The sequence below is a fragment of the Mustela erminea genome, chromosome 5 (genome assembly GCF_009829155.1).
Source record: "Mustela erminea isolate mMusErm1 chromosome 5, mMusErm1.Pri, whole genome shotgun sequence".
Taxonomy (NCBI): domain Eukaryota; kingdom Metazoa; phylum Chordata; class Mammalia; order Carnivora; family Mustelidae; genus Mustela; species Mustela erminea.
The window spans coordinates 23436314-23454567 of NC_045618.1; the positions used below are offsets into that span (position 1 = coordinate 23436314).

The 18254-nt window shown below is 36.6% G+C and overlaps 1 pseudogene; it reads right to left on the bottom strand.

The window, feature by feature from the left end:
• Nucleotides 1-11942: 11942 nt before the first annotated feature.
• On the bottom strand, nucleotides 11943-13656 carry LOC116590056 (annotated as a pseudogene).
• Between the last annotated feature and the right edge of the window lie 4598 nt (nucleotides 13657-18254).

The following is an 18254-nucleotide window of genomic DNA, read 5'->3' on the forward strand; positions in this document are numbered from 1 at the left end:
CAGTGGCAGCTTTTTTGGTTGGTTGCTGTGTCACTTTGACATACCACCATCATTATGGTCTTCTTTTTATCTCATTTACTTAATTTCTGCCACTATAAAATATTCTGTTATCATCTTGTGTATTTTCTGTGTCAATCCTAAAACTAGCCATTTCTCCAAGGCTCTGCTTCCTTATGTTGGAGAAGGGTTTTTAAAACCCCAAATCTGGGTGGAAGGTGTATTTCATAGCTACTGGGGCATCTCAGTCTGTTTTTGTTGCTATGACAAAATACCACAGACTAGGTGATTTATAAACAACAGAAATTTATTTCATACAGTTCTATACAGAACTTTCGTACAGACTTCTATACATTATAGTAAAACTCCTGAAAAGCAAAGACAAGAACAAATCCATATAAGAAGTCAGAGAGGAAAAGACCCATCAATTTCAACAGAGCAACAAAGAAAAATACAACATAATTACACATTTAAAAAAAAATCAGATTACCCATTACATTTACAGAATACAGGAGAAGAAAGAAATGATTATCTAATAGATAAATAAAACATTGATGTACCTTATACTCTTATATTAAGAGCTTGTAATGGTGTATGAAAATCTGTAGAGGCTTTGGGGAATATTCTCTCAGGAGAAGAGCAAATTAATTCAACCAAGAGTAAGTAGTTTTGACTCCAGGTTTCAGTCTGTTTGAGGGCTCTCCTTTTCTGGATTGCCTTTTTTCTAGGACGTAATACTATTTCAGGGCCTTCAATCCAAGTTTTAGCTTGTTTACCCAATATCCCTCATCGTTGGTGAACCCTGAACTCTGATTTTTTTTCCTATCTAGCACCATGAGTTCTGCTTAGCTTAGCTCTGCTTAGACAGTGACCGTCTTAACATCTTCTTATTAATTCATTTTTTTTTCTAGCTTGTTACTCTTCCATAGCTTAGGAATTGACAAGACAGAAAAAGCCACATGGAATGCAGGACTTTCTTTTTTGTGGTTCCTTTTCTTTGGAATCTTGCCCCATCAAGATTTGATTGACTTGATGACCTTGTGACAGCCTCAATGTCCAGTACTGGAAATTAACAAATTCTCCAAGGGGAAAACATAGAGGAAAATATATAACTTCCCTCATTATGGTTTCATTCTCAAGATAATGGCAGCTCATGTCCTGGATGGTTTTAGAATTCTTCAAACAGTTGGTGATTATTATTGTGATTGTTTGTTATTAAATTAAAATGAACAAACAAACAAAAAACAACAACTTTCTTGGTAGCAAGCTTAGTCTGATAAAACCTACTTAATCAATGCCAAAATTAAAAGTCTGTTATTTCTGCATATGTTGTATGAGAGTTATTACAAGAAGATTTTGATGAGATACTCTAGTGTAGTCAGAATAGCTACCACATATGCAGATTGATTGCTGGATCTTGGTGGTGAGGATAAGGGCAGACTTTCCACTTTATGAGGAAATTTTAATTTGGATGGGATATTTTTAGAAGAAAGGTACATATGGGTGTTGAACAACCAAAGGAGTGGAATATTCTGACACTTGTAATTTTTTTTTTAACTTGAAAACACTTGGTGAATTTTTCAAGCAGCACAAATTCTTGGTGTTCAGTCTCAATGAATATCACTACAAGTAGCAAAATGTCCAGACATGACCTCCCTGCTACTTATGGCAACTGCAGTTTGTGCCTGAATGATAATCCAGCTAACAAATGTTTCTGACCAATATTTTGGATCTGAAACAAGTCATGCCAAGCAATGGTGATGTCAGGGGATTCAAGGGGACAGCAGCTTCAGACAGAGCCCATTATGTAGAAGGAGAAAGTCCAGTGTCCCGCAGCAGCTGGCTGTGTGTGTGTGTGTGTGTGTGTGTGTGTGTGTGTGTGTGTGTATGCACAAGCGTGCGGCATGATTTTGACTGTAGTTCTAGCTGCCATGCTTCTTTGGTTTATGCCCATTTTCTAAGTTTTACTGGCGGCAATCAATTCCATAAGCTACCCAAAATCCTGATAGAAATTCCTTAGTATAAGTAAATTTGGATGTTTTGTATGTTTGTGCACAGAAGACTTGACTAGTAGTATCAGGAAAAAAAAAAAGTATAAAGGGCAAATCAAAGTAGCATGTCCAACTGAGAGCAGGAAAGTGATAATTAAATCTATGTTTTAGAAACAATCTGAGGGTTTTGAAGGGGCAGGGGGTGGGAGGTTGGGGGAACCAGGTGGTGGGTATTAGAGAGGGCACGGATTGCATGGAGCACTGGATGTGGTGCAAAAACAATGAATAGTGTTACGCTGAAAAGAAATTTAAAAAAAAAGAAAAATAACTTTTTCTATAAAAATACATTTAAAAATGGCTGTAGACAATGAGAGAGTATTAGTTATCACTCATAGGGATCTCTCATTCTCTCATCTCTATTTCTATATTTACCTCTAATCTCTTGTTTGTCACTATTGGCAATCACACAATAAAGTACTTTGATAATATAAAAATACAAAGTGTCTGGAAATAGATTAAAAATATAATTGATAGGAAATCAATCGCTGGGTGTGGGAAAATAAAGGAACAATAAATTAGCTAATGAAAACACAAGGGGAGAAAGTAGTTTGTAATAAGAAATAATATTGAAAGCTTAGTTTTTTTAACATGTTGAATTTGAGATCATTAATAAAGAACATCTGGGAAGATACACTCAACTGACAAAATCAAGGCTGGAGTTCACATTTTCAACGTATCCTATTAATTCATGTGCTTATGTATGTATGTATGTATGTACATGTCATTTATCATTTATCTATCTAGTTACCTATCATTTTTAAATCTTTTTATATGTTCCCTGTGTTTATATTGGCTCCACTTAAATAATCCAGGATAATGTCCTCATCTCCAGATACTTAATTTAATCATATCTAAAAATTCACTTGTGCCATATTAGGTGACAGTCACAGATTCCCAGGATTGGGATATGTATATCTTTGGGAGAGCCTTATTCAGCCTTAGTTTTTGTTGCTTTTTATTCCTCTCATGTTGGGGGATACATCCATAAGCAGTTTTATTTCAGGGCATATGGGAGGTGAATTTTCTTAGTCCTTATTTTTTTTAATTTATTTATTAATTTATATAGAGTGCAGGGGGAAGGGACAGAAAGTCTTAAGCAGACTCCATGCTGAGCCCAGAGTCCTACATGGGGCTTGATCTTACAATCCTGAGACAAGGATCTGATCCAAAACCAAGAGTTGGGTGCTTAACTGACTGGGCCATCCAAACACCACAGTATTGGTTGTTGTGTGTGTGTGTGTGGTTTTTTTTTAATGCTCTCTTGACTGATATATTCTCTGAATCTAGAACATAGCTGCCATGCTTCCTTGGTTTATGCCCATTTTCTAAGTTTTAGAAAAAATACTAACTTTCTAAGTTTTAGAAAAAATTAGCCAAAATACTAAGTATTTTTAAATTTAGACATTATTCTGAAGAATTTCAAAAACAAATGCTTTTTTTTTTTTAACATTCTCTGAATTTGTCTGATTCTTGCTTTGCTATTGGTAGCCAGGTTGCTCTCTGGAATTATTTTAATCATTTCTTTATTTTTCACATATGCAACAATTTTCCATGACATGGAAGTGTGAGTCTTAGTTGCATTTACCCTGCCAGATAGTCAGCTCTGAGAAATTTAATTTTTAGCTCTAGAAAATATTCTTATTTTATTTCATTTATTATTTGTCTCCATTGTCTATTTTTTCAGGAACTTTTATTAGTTGAAAGTCATAACATATGCACTTATTATTTAATCTATTATATTTCTATTACAGTTCTCCTTTCTGTATTTTCTCTAAGTTCTAACAAACTCCTTCAAATTTTCCAATTATTCTATTGAATTTTTACTTCAGCCATTAGATTTCTAATTTCCAAAAGGCTTTTATGCTTCATTGATAACCTTTTCTTTTTTCATAACATCATGTTATGATGGTGTGAAATAGTTTCTTGAGTCTCTCTGAATTTTTTTTTTTATTTTACCTATTCTACTGAATTATGGGCTTATTAAACTATTTTTGTTTCCCATGATGTCAGTTGTTTGTTATCTCCTTGTTTTTTTTTTTTGTATTTTTTTATTTTGTTGATTTTCTTCATAAATCTTTTGATTCTTGGTTGCTACTGACATTCAAAAATAGAGGAGTAAGTTGACTAATTACTAGGAATCTGGGAGGCTCTGCCACAGCCCTGTAGAGGTTTGAAGTGAGCTTGAGGGTGCTGTATAGAAGGAGGATAGTAGGTTTCTTGCTCCCCACTTCAAATGCATCAGAATTTTGAGATATTTTTCTAGAGGTTCAAACTACCCATAGATCCTCAAACAGCTTTTTAAACTAGAGAATAGTTGTCTAGTGTTTCTGTCATTATTGTTTCATGGTTTTATTGTTTTTGTTTTTACCTAAGGGAAACTCCTAATTGTTGGTAATTGTGCAGATCAACTATAGAGAGGCTGAGGAAGAGATTAGAGAGGCAAAAGTTCTGAGAGCTGACCTTGGGCTACTCTTCATTTGTGTGTCCTATTTCTTCTTTTCATGCCTTTAGCCAGGCTCCACCATGCCTGCCCTGCACATCTTTTAAGATGTGCTTTCCTCTGTTTTATATAGCTCATTAATAAATATCCATCATTTAAAAAAATAGATGATAATTTAAACACAACATTGTGTAAGTTTGTGGTATATGATGTGTTGATTTGATACATTTATACATTACAATATGATTACCACTGTATCATTAGCTAAAACATCTATCAAGTCACATAATTATCACTTTTCTTTTTGTGTGTGGTGAGAAGGTTTAAAATCTAGTTTCTTAGTAGAGACTTACAAACTTTCAAGTTTGTAACAGAGTTTTGTCTATTATAATCACTATGCTGTGCATTAGCTCTCCAGAAATTATTCAGTTTTATCAGGAGCATATTATCCTTCAAATAAGTGATCCATTATGGCTTCAGAAGTTTGGAATACAGATAATTCCCTAAGATAAAGATGGCAACAATGTCCTTAAGAGCATTTTGTACTACAAAACCTATTTTGCCCTACACACTACATTTTAGCTACATCATTATTTGATGCATACAACTTCAGAGATTTGAGGAAAGTAAGGACCTCAAAACGCTGTGTAATGGGAAATTATAAACCCAGATTTATCTCCAAAATAATGTGGTATAGTTTTTTTTAAAATTGAGAGATAAATGTGACCCAGAAACAGAAAGGAACAAACTATACACTACAACATAAATAAACATCAATAGCATTGCACTAAGTGAAAGAAACCAAACACAAAATATTGTATGATCTTATTACTACCATATGATCAAACAATCTCATTTCTGAGAATATATCTGAAGGAAATTAAATCACTATTTTGAAGAGATATGTCCACGTTCACTGCAGCATTATTTACTACTACATAGATACAATCTAAGTGTCCATTGATGGATAAATGGATAAAGGGAAACACACACACAGACACACACACTCATGCATGCGTGCATGCACACACACACACACACACACACACACACACACACTAGAATACTATAAAGCCATAAAAATAAGGAAATAATGCCACTTGCAATAACTTGGATAAACCTTGAGAATGTAATATGAAGTGAAGTAAGTCAGACAGAGAAAGACAAATACTATATGGCACCATTTATATGTGGAGTATTAAAAAAACTCACAGGAAACAAAAGTAGATTGGTGACTATCAGGGCCTGGATGGTGGAGAGAATGAGCAATGGTGATCAAAGGATATACATTTCCAGTTGTAAGATGAGTATATTCTGGGGATGTAATGGATAGCATGACGACTATAGTTCATAATATTGTATGATATACCTGAAAGTTGCAAAAAGAGCAAATTATAAATATCTCCACTATGGGGGGAAATGGTCATAACATGAGGTAATAAATTATTAACTAAACTTACTGTGGTAATCTCACAATATATGTGTGTATCAAAACATCACATTGTACAACTTAAATTTACACAGTGTCAGATATGCCAAATATAGTCCCAATATGGTATGTGCTTTGGTGAGTGCTGTGAAGTGTGTAAACCTGGCGATTCACAGACCTGTACCCCTGGGGATAAAAATATATGTTTATAAAAAGTAAAAAATTAAAAAAAAAAGCTGGAAGCTTGGAGGCAAAATTATTAGAACAAGAAGTGGAGCTGTGGTTTTGTGAGGTGGGAGGGAAAAAGTAGACTGAAGGACTTGTGGGAGATGACAGAAATATTTAAAACTGGATTGTGTTGATGGTTGTACAGTTCTGTAAATGTACTGAAACTCACCAGGATAACTATACCCTTAAAACTGGTGAATTTTATGATATTTTTATTTTCTCTCAACAAAGCTCTTAGGAAAATTAATTCCTTATAATGCATTAAAGAAATGGGGAAAAAAAGTTTAGAAGATTTAATCACCATCACGGTATCAAGTGTAAAGTCTACATTTTCTGACATTACAGCCTGTGCTCAGTCGACTTCATATGTTGCTGTATAAAGAGCTAACAAACCTTTCTTCAGATAAACTTAGATATACATAAGCAAACATGTTAATGTTACCTTTTCCTGGTATATAATAATAAATACTTAGTGTCTTCCTTGTGGATTTTTTTCATATTAAAAGAACAACAGCAACAACAACAACACATCAGGCTCAAGCAACTCTACCCTTTGAGCTTCTAGAGTCCACACACATTAGAAATAAAATGTTCATTCATTATGGGAAGAGTAAAGAGGGATATTTTCAGGTAAAGGCAACATTACTTAGGGTTTGTACAAGCCAAATGTTTTAATAAAGGATTCAATTTCACTCTGGATTAAATGTGACAAACACAAGCTAAATTAAATATAGAGGCAAAGTCAAGGCCAACCATTCTTATTTAGTCATTTCCAAGTGAAGCTCAACAACTGAGAAAATTCAGAAAGTAATGTACCGAAGTGTTTTTGCAGAGGTTTCGAGATTATGGATCCTATTAAACTTTAATAGCAGATAGGAGGTTTTACCCAAGTAGTCATTTTATCTTCGGTCACTGAGGAAGAACAAAGACTTAAATCTTGTTCTTTCCATGAAAAGTGTGTGTACTTTGGAATCAGAGGTTTCAGTTTAAGTCATCAATCTGGCCATGTAGACTTGAGTGGGTCAAATAACTTCTTTGAGGCTCCAGGATACCTCAAGAATGAAATGTGGGCACTCTGGAAATTCTAATGCAAAAGTCTATTTTAAAGTATAATGGGTAATATACAGAGAAAGGAAACAACTTAGATTCATCTCTATAAAAATTGTTGAAGATTCATGAATTCATGAATTTGTATGACTGATGGTTGTGCAGCTCTGTAAATGTACTGAAACTCACCAGGATAGCTATACCCTTAAAACTGGTGAATTTTATAATATTTTTATTTTCTCTCAATAAAAATGAATATGAGTATATATATGTACATACATATATATATACACACACGTAAATGTGTATACACATATATACACATATATTTGTATACATATATGTGTATATATATGTACACATATATATATGAATGTTACTCAGCCAAAAAAAGAATGAAATCTTGCCAGTTACAAAAATGTGGATGGAGCTAAACAACACTATGCTAATTGAAATAAGTCAGAGAAAGACAAATACCATATAATATCATTCATATGTGGAATGTAAGAAATAAAACAAAAGAGCAAAAAGAAAAAGAAAAGAGAGAAAGAGGAAAACCAAGAAACAGACTCTTAACTATAGAGAACAAACTGATGTAGTTTTCAGTGGGGAGGGTGGGGGATGGGTGAAGTAGGTGTTGAGGATTAAGGGGGGCACTGTAATGAGCACCAGGTGATGTGTGGAAGTGTTGAATCACTATATTGTACACCTGAAACTAATATTACACTGTATGTTAACTAACTGGAATTTAAATTAAAACAAACAAAACAAAACACTGACCAGGTGATACATATTAAGGAGGGCATGTGTGGTGATGAGCACTGGACGTTATATGCAGCTAATGAATCATTGAAAACTACACCAAAAACTAATGATGAACTGGACATAATAAAACACAACAATGTTGAAATATAGGGGCAGCAAAATATCAATGGAAACAGGAAGTTGGACCTACCCAGAAAGAGCAGAATGAGACAGAACTGAGATAGAGCCCATTAGCTGTGAGAGAGCGGACACATTGGCTAACAGATATGAACCTCAGTTACTTCTGCAGCAAAATAGAGTAGAATCAGAAAAGAACCCGAATTGCTAAGGAAATTTTGAAAAACAAAAATAAAACTGGCGGCATCATGTTACCTGAGTTTAAGCTTTACTACAAAGCTGTGATCACCAAGACAGCATGGTACTGGCATAAAAACAGACACATAGACCAGTGGAACAGAGTAGAGAGCCCAGATATGGACCCTCTACTCTATGGTAAAATCATCTTCGACAAAACAGGAAAAAATATACAGTGGAAAAAAGACAGTCTCTTCAATAAATGGCGCTGGGAAAACTGGACAGCTATATGTAGAAGAATAAAACTCGACCATTCTCTTACACCGAACACAAAGATAAACTCAAAATGGATAAAAGACCTCAATGTGAGACAGGAATCCATCAGAATCCTAGAGGAGAACAGAGGCAGTAACCTCTTCAATATCAGTCACAGCAACTTCTTTCAAGATATGTCTTCAAAGGCAAAGGAAACAACTTCATTAAGATCAAAAGCTTCTGCACAGCGAAGGAAACAGTCAACAAAACAAAGAGGCAACCCACGGAATGGGAGAAGATATTTGCAAATGACAGTACAGACAAAAGGCTAATATCCAGGATCTATAAAGAACTCCTCAAACTCAACACAGACAAAACAGATAATCATGTCAAAAAATGGGAAGAAGATATGAACAGACACCTCTCCAATGAAGACATTACAAATGGCTATCAAACACATGAAAAATGTTCATCATCACTATCCCTCAGGGAGATTCAAATGAAAACCACATTGAGATACCACCTTACACCAGTTAGAATGGCCAACATTAGCAAGACAGGAAACAACATGTGTTGGAGAGGATGTGGAGAAAGGGGAACGCTCTTCCACTGTTGGTGGGAATGCAAGTTGGCACAGCCACTTAGGAGAACAGTGTGGAGATTCCTCAAGAAATAGAGCTTCCCTATGACCCTGTAATTTCACTACTGGGCATTTACCCCAAAGATAGATGTAGTGAAAAGAAGGGTCATCTGTACCCTAATGTTCATAGCAGCAATGGCCACGGTCGCCAAAGTGTGGAAAGAGCCAAGATGCCCTTCAACGGATGAATGAATAAGGACGATGTGGTCCATAGACTCTATGGAGTATTATGCCTGCATCAGAAAGGATGAATACCCAACTTTTGTAGCAACATGGACGGGACTGGAAGAGATTATGCTGAGTGAAATAAGTCAAGTAGAGAGAGTCAATTATCATATGGTTTCACTTATTTGTGGAGCATAACAAATAGCATGGAGGACAAGGGGAGATGGAGAGGAGAGGGAGTTGAGGGAAATTGGAAGGGGAGGTGAACCATGAGAGAGTATGGACTCTGAAAAGCAATCTGAGGGTTTTGAAGGCGTAGGGGGTGGGAGGTTGGGAGAGCTATGTGGTGGGTATTAAGGAGGGCACAGATTGCATGGAGCACTGGGTGTGGTGCAAAAACAGTGAATACTGTTATGCTGAAAAGAAATAAAAATAAAATAAAATAAAATAAAATAAAATAAAATAAAATAAATAAAATAAAAGTAAAAATCATAGAGTGGATAAACTTTACTTCAAAGTTAGTTTGGGAAGTGAAGTAAAGTCTATAACACCTGGCCTGGAACATAATTAGAACTTAATAAATATTATTTATTATTTTATGACTTTGGAACTTTATAATGACCAAAACCATTAATTGAGAATGACTTAATCCACAATGGGACTGAACTGATCTTCTCAGCAAACCCACTCCTACCCCACATATATATGTATAAATATAATGCATGTTTGTGTGTATGTACATACACATTTTAAAAGTTGCCAATAATAAGTTTTTTGGCTAATATTGTTTCAGGGATGACCCCAAACCACCCTCAGGTTACATGATTCACTAGAAAGAAACAGAACTAAGACAACTATGGTAATCATGGTTCTAATTTACTATGGCAAAAAGATACAGATTAAATCAGTAAAAGAGTTACAAAAAGAAGAGTCTAGGAGAGATAAGGCATGAGTTCTCTGTTTTCCCTTTCAGTGAAACTGTATAGAGTAAGGCTCATTTTTCCCAGCATGATGTATAGCAACACATATAAATTATTGTAAACCAGAAACTCTGCCCGAATTCAGAGTTTTTATTGAGGTTGGTCATGTAAACATAAAATGCTCTTGCACTACTCAGTCTCCATCTACTCCAGAGGTTAAAAAAAAAATACATCATGGCCCAATGTCTCCACCATAAATCACACTGTTTAACATAGCCTTTTTCGTGAGGCCCAAGTCCCCAGGTATACAAAGACACTCTTGTCAGGCAGCCTATGACAAATCCTGCTCCCAAGGTCAGTTTCTTCAGAATGTGCAGGGATTGAACACCTCAAATATGCCAGTAACTTTTACAATATCCCCCTGATGCTTGGTTTAGGTGCTTAGCTCTCCTACAGGAAAAAAAAAATCATAATTTGTTTCAGCATATAGAAAATAAGAATAGTAACATATAGAATAGCACTTATATAACATATAATCAAATACTATCTGTACAAATATGTTTAACATTTGGAGAAGCCAGGGTAGTTTAGGGACATATTTAAAGAAAAACTAATCCATCTGTATCAGTCTGAGTTCCCCAGAGAAATACAGCAAATAGGATTTAAACACACACACTAGAGTTTATTACAAGGAATTGACTCACACTAGTATGAAGGCGGGCAAATGCCAAATTCTGCAGGACAGGGTGGATACCCAGGAGATCCAATGGTGTGGCTAAAGCCTGAAGGCCAGGAGGCTTGAAACCCAGGAAGAACCAATGTTTCTGTTCAAGTCTGAGGAAGGAAAACAGTTAATGCCCCAGTCAAAGATCACCTGGCAAGAAAAGATAAGAACATTATCTCACTCAGGGTCAGCCTTTTTAGTCCCCTCAGGCCTTCAACTGATTGGATGTAGGAAGAGCACATTATGGAGGGCAGCCTACTTCACTCAGTCTCCTGATTTAAATGTAATTCTCATCCAAAAACATCACAGGAGTGCCAAGAACATATTTTTGGAAATAACAAAATTTATAGGAAGTTTAAAAAGAAGTGAAGTGAGAATTACTTACTAGAAAATAAAAAGAACATACAATTATACCTTCAAGAATTTTCATGGAACATTATGACCCATCAAATTAAGGCATCCACATTCTCGAATGAAAATGAAATCTAAGAAAGGGCAGCATGAAAATATTCTAATAGAGTACTGCACAACAGAACTTTCTGTGATGATGGAAATGTTCCATTATCTCTATTTTGTCTAATACAGAATCTATTTGCCATTCACAACATGGTTAATGCAATTGAGGAACTGAATTTTTTAAATTATTTTATTTATATACTTGCCAGAGAGAGAGTGAGAGAGAGAGAGTACAAGCTGGGGGAGAGGCAAACAGAGGGAGAAGTGGGCTCCCCACTAAGGACCCTCCCCAATGCAGAACCCTATCCCAGGACCCCAGGATCATGACCTGAGCTGAAGGAAGACACTTAACTGCCTGAGACACCCATGCATCCCAGAAGAACTGAATATTTAATATAAATAGCCACATGTGCCTAGTGGTTACCAAAAGAACAACATAGCTCATGGGTCAAAATCAGTGGCTTCTTCTCTAGTCACTGATGACATCTTTAGAGGCTTGGGGGTAGAAAGAGAGGAAAACTCTTAACAGAGCTATTTAGCTACTGAAGCAAGTTCTGAAACTCTCCATAGATGGACAGGTCCTTTCCTTTGGGAGATTAAGGTCTTGTTCTTGCTCTTGAACACTTTGTTGGGCCAACTTGTTCATGAAGGAGTTGGTCTCTTTGAGCAGGTTTGTGTTGTAGGTGATGGGCTTTTACATGTTAAACCATTTCTTGGCTTGAGGCTAATGACATGGCTGATGATGTCATACTACCACTGCAGCATGCCTAGGTGCATGAGGAGCATGTAAAGATATCTGAGAGAAAACTGCGATGTAATGCTTTGTGAGGGTTCTCTGGATGGTTCTCACTGGCTTCATGTGCATCATCTTCCAGGTCTACCACAGTTGTTTCATTAGGGAGTGAATACAAGAAGACTGGTTGAGTTGAGTCAGTTTTGAGATACTGTTAATTGCCATGCTGCCTAGTGGAATGGTGTGCTCATGGAGTTTCACACTCCATGTCATGTGGAATCCATTGGTCATCTGGTAAAAATTCTTCACATCTTTATGTAGCACAGAGTTAATTTTTGTTTCCATGAAGAAATTAGATGGCATTCAGTGGGTGACTTTTCTATCATAGTCACTTCTGTCACACCTGGGAAAGATTCTAAGACTCCTATGATCCAGAGTCAGCTTCTCCAGGTATGGTTTGCTGCATCCTGAGTTGTTGTCTCCTCCATAGATTGCTTCTTGCTCCTCTTACAGCTGGGACAGTGGTGGGGACAGAGCAGGAGAGCAGGGCCGTCTGGAGGGCTGGCTGCCCCAGAGGCTGGGATGTCAAGTTTATGTTTTGCTGGTAGTTGTAGTGCTGGGCTACTAAGAGCACCCTAGGGCAGAAATGAGGGACTTGGGATGCTTTGGAATGAGTAAGTCTGTGGGGTGCTCATTCTGTGACCCCAGATACACTACACCTTGCCAAGGGGACACAGCATCTCCTCCCATGGACCCTCCTACCCACTCCTAGAATAGTATTTTACAAGAGACTCACTTTATTTTAAAATATTTTTATTTAAGTATAATTGACAATGTTACATTAGTTTCAGGTGTAAAACATAGTGATTTGACAAGTTTATACATTATACTGTTATGCTGTTTATCACAAGTAGCTACCATCTGTCATAATACATCTCTGTTACATTATGATTAATCTGTGTCTTTTATTCTAATGACTTACTCATTCCATAACAGGAATCCTGTATCCCCCACTTCCCTTCACCCATTTTTCCCATTCCTACACTGTCCTCCCCTCTGCCAGCCATCAGTTTGTTCTCTGTATTTATGGGTCTGATTATGCTTTTTATTTGTTTATTCATTTGCTTTGTTATTTATATTCCACACATAAGTGATATGTGTGGAATATAAATAATTTGTTTCAGCATATAGAAAATAAGAATAGTAACATATAGAATAGCACTTATATAACATATAATCAAATACTATCTGTACAAGTATAAACTTGTCAAATCACTATGTTTTACACCTGAAACTAATGTAACATTGTCAATTATACTTAAATAAAAATATTTTAAAATAAAGTGAGTCTCTTGTAAAATACTATTCTAGGAGTGGGTAGGAGGGTCCATGGGAGGAGATGCTGTGTCCCCTTGGCAAAGTGATTGCTTTGTTATGTATATTCCACACATAGTGATGTAAGTCTTGCTCTGACTTACTCTACTTACCATAATACCTGCTAGGTCCATCCATGTTGTCACAAATGGCAAGATTCCATCCTTTGTATGGCTGTGTAATATTCCTGTGTGTGTGTGTGTGTGTGTGTGTGTGTGTGTGTGTGTGTGTGTAATCTATCTATATCTCAAATCTTTTTTACCCACTCATCTATCAATGGACACTTTGGTTTCTTTCATATCTTGACTATTGTAAATAATGCTGCAATAAACATAGGGGTGTATATATCTTTTTGAATTAGTGTTTCTGTTTTCTTTGGCTAAATAGTGGAATTATTACATCATACGGTGTTTCTATTTTTAATTCTTTGAGAAGTATTATTGAATTACCACCAGCAGAATAGGAGAGTTCCTTTTCTATACAACCATGTAAATTCTTGATATTTCTTGTCTTTTTAATTTTAGTTATTCTGACACGTAGAACATGATAGCTAAGGATACTTCTAGACTGAAATTGAAGGGATGGAGAAGCATCTTTCATGCCAATTGACCTCAAAAGAAGGTTGGGGTAGCTATTTTCACACCAGAAAAATTAGATTTTAAACTAAAGACTGTAGTCAGAGATAAGAAGGACACTACATAATTCTTAAAGGGTCTATCCACCAGGAAGATCTAACAATTGTAAATATTTATTCCCCCAACATAGGAGCAGCCAACTACATAAGAAACTATTAATCAACAAAATAGTCATATTGATATGAATACATTAATAGTAGGGGATTTTAACATGTCACTCTCATTAATAGACAGGTCTAAATAAAGAAACGAGAGCATTAAATGACACATTGGACCAGATGTGCCTCAAAGATAGAAATAGAACATTCCACCCTAAATGACAGAATATGCATTCTTCTTGAGTGTACATAGAACTTTCTCCAGAATACACCACATACTGGGTCACTAATCAGGCCTCAACCAATATCAAAAGACTGAGATTATTCCCTGCCTATTCTCAGACCAAAATGTTTTGAAACTGGAACTCAACCACATTGAATTAAAAGAAATTCAAACACCTGGAAGCTAAAGACCACCTTGCTTAAGAATGTTTGGAACAACCAGGAAATCAAAGGCATTTAAACAATTCATGGAAACCAATGAGAATGAAGACACTTTGGGCCCAAACCTATGGGATACAGCAAAGATGGCCCTAAGGGGGAAATACATAGCCATCCAAGACTCCCTCAAAAATATTTTAAAAATCCAGAATACACCAGCTGTCTCTACACCTTAAAGAACTGAAGAATCAACAACAAATTAAGCCAACCTCACACACAAGAAGGGAAATAATCAAGATAGAGCAGAGATCAATGAGATAGAAACTAGAGATACAACAAAATGCATCAACAGAACTAGAAGCTGGTTTTTTGGAAAAATCAATAAGATTGATAAACCATTGGCCAAACTAATCCAAAAGAAAAGAAAGAAGACCCAAATTAATAAAATTGTGAATGGAAAGAGAGAGATCGTGACTAACACCAAGGAAATAGAAACAATCATCAGAAATTATTATCAACAGTTATATGCCAATAGGTTAAGCAACCTACATGAAATGGATGCATTCCTGGTAACCTAAAACTTCCAAAACTGAATCAGGAGAAATTGAAAACCTTAATAGATCAATATCTTTTTTTTTTCAGCATAACAGTATTCATTATTTTTGCACCACACCCAGTGCTCCATGCAATGTGTGCCCTCTATACTACCCACCACCTGGTACCCCAACCTCCCACCCCCCTGCAACTTCAAACCCTTCAGATTGGTTTTTAGAGTCTATAGTCGCTCATGGTTCAGTCCCCTTCCAATTTCCCCAAACTCCCTTCTGCTTTCTAACTCCCCATGACCTCCATGCTATTTGTGATCAATATCTAACAACAAGTTTGAAGCAGTAATCAAAAACCTCCAAAAAAAAACAAGAGTCCAACCTCCCACCCCCCACCCCTTCAAAACCCTCAGATTGTTTTTCAGAGTCCATAGTCTCTCATGGTTCACCTCCCCTTCCAATTTACCCCAACTCCCTTCTCCTCTATTTCTCCCCATGTCCTCCATGCTTTTTGTTATGCTCCACAAATAAGTGAAATCATATGATAATTAACTCTCTCTGCTTCACTTATTGCACTCAGCATACTCTCTTCCAGTCCTGTCCATGTTGCTACAAAAGTTGGATATTCGTCCTTTCTGATCGAGGCATAATACTCCATAGTGTATATGGACCACATACATCTTCCTTATGCATTCGTCTGTTGAAGGGCATCTTGGTTCTTTCCACATTTTGGCGATCGTGTCCATTGCTGCTATAAACATTGGGGTACAGATGGCCCTTCTTTCACTACACCTGTATCTTTGGGGTAAATACCCAGTAGTGCAATGGCAGGGTCATAGGGAAGTTCTATTTTTAATTTCTTGAGGAATCTCCACACTGTTCTCCAAAGAGGCTGCACCAACTTGCATTCCCACCAACAGTGGAAGAGGGTTCCCCTTTCTCCCCATCCCCTCCAACACATGTTGTTTCCTGTCTTGTTAATTTTGGCCATTCTAACTGGTGTAAGTTGATATCTCAATGTAGTTTTAATTTGAATTCCCTGATGGCTAGTGATGATGAACTGGGTGTGGTGCAAAAATAATCAATACTGTTATGCTGAAAAAAAAAAAAAAAAAACCAAGAGCCCAGGACCTGATGGGTTCCCTGGGGAATTCTACCAAACATTCAAAGAAGAAATAGTACCTATTCTCCTAAAGCTGTTTAAAAAAACTGAAGCACAAGGAAACCTTCCAGACTCTTTATGAAGTCAGCATTACTATGATTCCCAAATCAGGAAAAGACTCCACGAAACAGGAGAATTTCAGACCAATATCCCTGATGAATATGGATGCCAAGATTCTCAATAAGATCCTAGCTAATAGGATCCAGAAGTACATTAAAAAGATTATCCACAATGACCAGGTGTGATTTAGCCCTGGGTTGCAAGTGTGGTTCAACATTTGCAAATCAATCAATGTGAAAGAACAAATCAATAAGATAACAAAGGAAAACCACATGGTACTCTCAATTGATCAGAAAAATCATTTTATAAGATACAGCACCCATTCCTGACTAAAAAAATCTTCAAAGAATAGGGATAGAGGGAACATTCCTCAACTTCAAAAAACCTATCTATGAAAAACCCACAGTGAATATCATCCCTTTGAGATCAGAAACAAGCAAGGATGCCCACTCTCACCACTCTTGTTCAACATAGAAGTTCTAGCAACAGCAATCAGAAAACAAAGAGAAATAAAAGGTATTCAAGTTGGCAATGAAGAAGTCCAACTCTCTCTCTTCGCAGATGACATGATTCTTTATATGGAAAACCCAAAAGACTCCACCCCCAAACTACTAGAACTCATAAAGCAATTCAGTAATGTGACAGGTGACAAAATCAGTGTACAGAAATCAGTTCCTTTCTATACACTAATAATGAAAACACAGAAAGGAAGATTATAGAAAAAATTCCATTTACTATAGCACTGAGAACCACAAGATACCTGGGAATAACCTAACCAAAGAGGTAAAGAATCTGTACTCAAGGAACTACAGAACACTCATGAAAGAAATTGAAGAAGACACAAAAAGATGGAAGACCATTCCATGCTCATGGATTGGAAGAATAAACACTGTTAAATGTCTACACTGTCTAGAGCAATCTATTCTTCCAATGCCATTCTGATCAAATTCCACTGGCAATTTCAAAGAGCTGGAGCAACAATCCTAAAATTTGTATATAATCAGGAAAAAAAAGAGAGAAAAGAATATATAAAATACGGTTAAATACAATAAAGGGATAGACTATGTAAAAATGAAAATTTTAAAAAAATGTTTTTAAAAATGAGTTGATAAGAAGTTGTTGAAAAAGGAAAGAAGAAAAATTTTAAAAAGGAAAAGAATAATAAAACTTTTAAAAAATTAAATTTGAAAGACTAAAGAATCATGGGGAAAAAATAATGAATTCTATGTGCTGTATTCCCCAAGCACGGGAGGTTTGCAGTTCTCATGGATTGGTAAACTTGGTCTTGGCTGGATGTTCTTGCTGATCTTCTGGGGGAGGGGCCTGTTCTGTTGGTTTTTAAATGTCTTTGGCCCAGGCAGAACTGCAACGCCCTTGTCAGGGGGCCAGACTAAGTAATCTGCTCAGGTTTGCTCTATGTGACTTTTGTCTCCTGAAAGCTTTCCCTGCAATTTTAAAGGATGAGAATGAAAATGGTGATTGTTTCAGGCATGCCACGCTGTTTCAAGTCTCCAAACCCAAAGACTCCTGCAGTGCACTCTTAGGCCACTCCTCCTGGGGAAAAATAGGGGTCTCCCCAGTTCTGCTGCTTGTTGGGCTCCTGCGTGAAAAGCAGTGGCCCAACTGTGATATCCATGGTATATCACAACCCTGAGGTGAAATCCCACTCCTGGCTAACTCTTTGTAGCTGGATTTCCTGTTCCAATACCTGGGAGCTCCACTGCAGTCAGGTTCACCTATTCTTCCTGTGACCCTGAGGGTCTGAGACCACAGTGTCCCAGTGAGGGTTCCATCTCTCCCCTCCTCCAAGACCAATCTAAGTTGTGTGACTGACAACCTTCACCATAGCAGACTT